The sequence below is a fragment of the Asparagus officinalis genome, chromosome 2, assembly GCF_001876935.1.
Source record: "Asparagus officinalis chromosome 2, Aspof.V1, whole genome shotgun sequence".
Classification (NCBI taxonomy): domain Eukaryota; kingdom Viridiplantae; phylum Streptophyta; class Magnoliopsida; order Asparagales; family Asparagaceae; genus Asparagus; species Asparagus officinalis.
In genome coordinates this window covers 67,137,484-67,143,483 of record NC_033795.1, presented here as the reverse complement: position 1 = coordinate 67,143,483, position 6,000 = coordinate 67,137,484, and positions in this window count along the sequence as shown.

The window sequence follows — 6,000 nt, the reverse complement described above, 5'->3', positions numbered from 1 at the left end:
TTACTGTAGCATCCGACCGTTGCTACAGTAACAGCTAGTTCTGTTTTTTGTTTATTTTAATGTTTTGGGGGTGTTTTTCTTGGTTTTTGGACTTGTTTCATGAGCCTATATATACCCCATGCCCTCATACTTCTAAGGGTACTCAAGAAATATTTTAAATAAGTTTAAAGAGTTTTAAACAAGGGTTTAAGTTTGTTTAATGTTTGTTTAGAAGCTTTTAAGCAATTGGGTGTTTGAGTTTGAGAATTCAATTCCACAAGAGCTTGAGGAGATCATCTATTAGAGTTTGAGCAATCAACTATTCTCCCTCCATCTCTTGTCATCTATTGAGAAGAGTTTTCTAAACTCAATCTAGCTTTATTTTATATATTGTTTGATTGTCATTTTATTAAGCTAGTGTTCATATTGAGTTTAGTTGATTTTATTTTCTCTTTATTTACACATACACAACCATTGAGCTTATTGTATTTAAATTCATAGTATAATTGGGTTGTGGGTTTGTGTAACTTAGAGAGTGAGCTTATAATTCGTTCTCATCCATTGTAGAGAACAAACACTTTGTATTGAGCCTAATTGTGAGGATTCACTTGTAATACACTTGTACACCGAGAAAAGTGTGTGGTGAGAAACGTGGTCGAATCCAAGAGGAGTGACGTCGGTTGACGTGCCTAGGGAGAGGTTGTAACCGAGCACTTGAGGAGGAGGACACGGGCTAGGACCAACACTTAGTGTGTGAGGTGTGATTGCATAGTGATTGTATTGTGAGGTGTAAACGTTATTCCGGTGAACGTAGAAAACCCGGTTGTGATAGTGGAGATCTTCTCGAGGTGAGGAGCGGAGACGTAGGTCGTGGGGACCGAACTCCGTAATCATATTGTTTGTTTGTGATTGCATTGGCGCACTTATTTTTATGTTCATATCTTATATTGCCTTTGTATATTACTTGTTGATTATATTGCCCACCATCTAGTTTAGATTGTTTACCCTTGTGTTAATTATATATCCTTGTATATATCTCATACTGTATCCCATTGCTAGGATATATTCATTTGTTCATATTACTTATCCTAGCTCATTTATCTTGTTGTATTTCATACTTGCTAGGATAACTTGTTAATTAGTTTTAATTAGTATAAAATCGGATTAGATTAGCATAAGACCCTAATCACCCCCCTCTAGGATCTAACAATTGGTATCAGAGCTTGGTGCTCTTTGATTTAAGGACTAATCGCCTTGAGTTAAAGATCCAAGTCATCTTATTTGTGCTAATCTAGTTATGCTTGCATATATTCACATATATATCATGAATATAAATGTATTTTGTTTAGGCTATAATCCAAATATTGCTCCAAAATATAGAAACTTCCCTTATGCTCAATGGTGCTCTAAAGGAAGTTATTGATTGTGCTTATATTGTGCCCATATTGGAGAAATCCGAGTGGAGCGATCATGATAATAAAATGTTTACAATGAACAAGCGTTTGTTAGAATTTTTGCTTAATGCTTTTGACTCATCATTTTCTAACAAATTTGTTCATTTTGATAGTGCTTACAAACTTTGGAAATTTATTGAAGCACATCAAGGGGACTTGGAGGCAATCCGACAAGCTTTGGAGGATTCTTCTTCAAGTTCATGTGGAGCATCATGAACATGGCCACAAGAGGATAACTCTTGTGTAGTAAGCGATTCTGATTCTGATAATGATTTATCTATTGATGAACTCGCTTGTGCATATGAAAGATTATCTCATGTCTATACTAAATTGCAAAATAATTTTATTGATCTTAAAAGCAAGCATATTAGTTTAAAATCCGATCATGAGTCGCTAGCTTCCAAACTTGATATTGCTATTAAATAGAATGCTATTTTGAAAGAAAACAATGAGTTATTAAGTTTGGAAAATAATAACATGTCTTTATCTATTGCTAGCTTAACTCATGCTAAGAATGATGCCATGATAGAAGTAGAAACTATTAGAAATGAGTTTAATTATTTTAGAAATGATCATGTTTCATCTACTTCTATTTCCAATGCTTGTATGCATAATGATGAGTTGAATCATGTGAAAAACCGCATATCTTGTTTTGATTCAACATTAAACACATGCATTGATAATCATGAGAAACTTATGGACAAGTATGCTAATTCTAGTACTATAACTTATAAATCACCTACAAACTATGCACACTTGTATAGCAAAGTTTACAAGTGCTCAATTTGTGGTCATAAAGGCCATTTAGCTAAATTTTGCTATGATGCACACAAATATAAAAATGTCAATGCTCCTTGTGCATCTCATCAAGTCTCCTCGTCACATGTACACACACATGCACCCATTGTTCATCATAAGCATGCTAATGTGTATCATGTGATTTTTGTGGTAGAGTTGGTTACTTAGCTAAGTTTTGTTTTGATTTGCGAAAAGTTTCTAAATCGTAAAATATTTCAAGTAGACCAACATTATTTCAAAATGTTTTTCATTTACAAAATAATCTTAAAAGACCATCTTTATTTGCAAATGTTCCTCGTGCACATCCACATGGTCAACATAACCAAATGCATCCTCTTCATTGCACTTATTGCAATCGAATGGGTCATTTACATAGTTATTGCTATGACCGGACCCGTGCACTAAATGCGCCCAAATGGGTTCATAACCCTAGGGCTTTGAGCTTTAATGATAGGGGTCATGTCCCTAAACAAACCGGTACCAAGAATACTTGGGTGCCAAAATAATTTTTAAGCCAAGAATTTTAGTACTTTTATTTTTTTTCTTGGTTTTGAAAAATGTATTTTACACTTTTATGAAAACAATTCCTTTTATTGGTCAAATTCTTTTGTTTTCATAATTATTGGTTTTGTTTTGATGAGACGTTTGTATAACCATCCGGGTTTATTGGGTGTTTATTCCTAAATCATGTTTACCGGATGCTAAAAATATTTATATGGGTTGTTACTATTCTAAGATCTAGATATAGTTGCCTCTCTTGATTTTTAAAAATCAATGATGATTTGGCTTTATACTTTTAAAAGATGATTTTTTTTGCATAGTTCATGATTCTTGTATGTTTTGTAATCTTATTTTTGAACTATGAAAATTTTGTTTTGATTTGTTCTTTTGAATTCATTATATAGCACAAATAGATGATTCAAACTTCAAATATGCTTTATAATGTATTCTTTATGTGGTTTGATCAAATTCTACAAAAAAAATTTCCTTTTTTGATCAAACATTGTTTTTGGACTTAAATCTTGATTTATGATTAATTTGTTTTCAATTGAAAACTTTTTGCATGATTCTCATGTTCCTCTTTTTTTGTTTTCATAAATATATTCTTTTATATGGTTTTTATATTTTTTTTGTGTTGATGAGACACTATTTTCATATTGACATATTTATATGTGTTCTCATTGTCTTCTTATATGTGAGTTAAATTTAGCATATTTTTCATCTATGCTTGCTCACATGTTTTGCCTTGGTCTTTATTTCATATACTCTATATGGCATTTTGATAGGGAGAGCAATCCCTATATATTTTTATGTTCTATACTCACCCATGCATATTGATAGGGGGAGCTTTCGCTCTCTTCATCCTTTTGTCCCCTTTTTGATATTGTCAAAGGGGTAGAAATATTGTGAGTATATTCTTTCTTGTTTATATGCATGATATATTATACTTTGTATATTCATTTTCTTTCATGCATATATCCTTTTTATAAATTGTTTGTCATCATAAAAAATGAGGAGATTGTTGGCCTTCTTGTTTTGATGATGTTTAACAAACAATTTACTTCTAATATTGTTTGTCTAGTGTTTGTGTTTTTATATTTATTCTAGGCAAACAACGAGTTAGAGGATGGATGGAATTACGCTTCAACAATAATATCCAATGGAGGTTGGCGGAATAGTAGATGAAGCTATGTACAATTCAAGTTGAAGATCCAAGTTCAAGCTTCATCCGCAAGTGTACCAAGTTGAGCTATATGTTTTGGTTTGATATTTTTTCAGTTTTACTATGAAACAATTAAATATAATTAGAAAATATTTTTTAGTTTCATACTTATATGCATATATATGATTTTATCAATATAAATTTTATTTAGTTCAATGAAATCATGTTTTAGTGCATTACATGTGTATTTTGATAAAACACTATATTCATTGTTTATAGACTTCATAACAATAGCTTACATCTTTCTTCAAGTCTATAAAATTATTTTGTAAAGTTTCAAAACATGATTTAGCTAAAATGTCAAAATTCATATGTTTACATTTTTATGTTTTGGACTATTTTACAAAATGATAATATTTCTCATTTGGAAAGTTCTTTTAGAAAACCAGTTTTTGTAGCATGTGTATTATCATGTCTACAATCATTTCCTAAAGTTTTATATTTTTCTAAATTTATTTGATATTTTTAAACAGTATTTTAAAATCAGAAAACTGTTTTCAAACCTGTTTCTCTTTAGTATCAGTTCGCGGTCCACCGCCACGGTCGACCGTCATGAGTTCAAGACTCAGATTATGTTTTGTTGGCTCACGGTTGACCGTGGCGGTGGACCATAGCAAGTCCAGAGACTTTCGCGCGTCGACCCGCCACGTGTCGACTCGTCGCTGTCCAGAAGGCGCATAGTCTTTTTATGTTGGCGGTCTGGTGCGTCGACCGCATATCGGTTCTAACGGCTAGTTTCCAGAGCCGTTACTAAGTTGGTTTTTTGGTCTTTTCTTGGTTTTCTCTTAGCTTTGGGGTTTCTTATAAATACCCCCTTATACCTTAGTTCTTATAGTATTCCAAGAAGTTTTAAACAAGTTTAAGAAGGGTTTAAACAAAGGTTTAAGGTTCTATTTAAGTTTGTTTTGAGAAGCTTTTAAGCAAGTTGAGAGTTTGTTTTAAGAAATCAATTTCACAAGAGCTTGAGGAGATCATCTATTTGGTGTTTGAGCATCCAACTCTTCTCCTTCCACTCTTGATCTATTGAGAAGTTTTCTAAACTCAATCTAGCTTTATATTTTATATATTGTTTGATTGTCATTTTATTAAGCTAGTGTTCATATTGAGTTTAGTTGATTTTATTTCCTCTTTGTTTACACATACACAACCATTGAGCTTATTGTATTTACATTCATAGTATAATTGGGTTGTGGGTTTGTGTAACTTAGAGAGTGAGCTTATAATTCGTTCTCATCCATTGTAGAGAACAAACACTTTGTATCGTGCTTATTGTGAGATTCACTTTGTAATACACTTGTACACCGAGAGAAGTGTGTGGTGAGGGGATCGTCCCAAGAGGAGTGGCGTCGGTTGACGAACCTAGGGAGAGGTTGTATCCGAGTACTTGAGGGAGACACGTCTAGTTCAACACTTGAGAGGGTGTAGAGTGGGATTACAAGAGTGTGTTTGTTATAGAGTTTTTGGTAAACTAGAAAACCGTATTGTGTGGTGTAAACGTTATTTGGGTGAACGCTGAAAACCCGATTGTGATAGTGGAGATCTCCTCGAGGTGAGGAGCGGAGACGTAGGTCATGGGGACCGAACTCCGTAATCATATCATTTGTTTGTGATAGCATTGGAGCACTTATTTTTATGTTCATATCTTATATTACCTTTGTATATTGCTTGTTGATTATATTGCCCACTATCTAGTTTAGATTGTTTACTCTTGTGTTAACTATATATCCTTGCATAGATCTCATAGTGTATCTCATTGCTAGGATATATTTGATAATTACATTTTATTATAATTTTATACCCTCATTATCTATTTTATATGAATAAATATACCACTAAAAATTATTTTTATCTTTTAATTGCAGGGTAATGAAGATAAATCTCAAACTCTCATCTCTCAACAAAAACCCATTGATTAAATAAAGAAATGAAACAAAGAAGCCCATTGGAAAATCAATTTCCAAATTATCCAAAAGCCTAGAATCAAGCCGAGTAGCCTGTAGAAGCCAGAGAAAATCAAAAATCCAATATGAAAAGAAATCATATTCA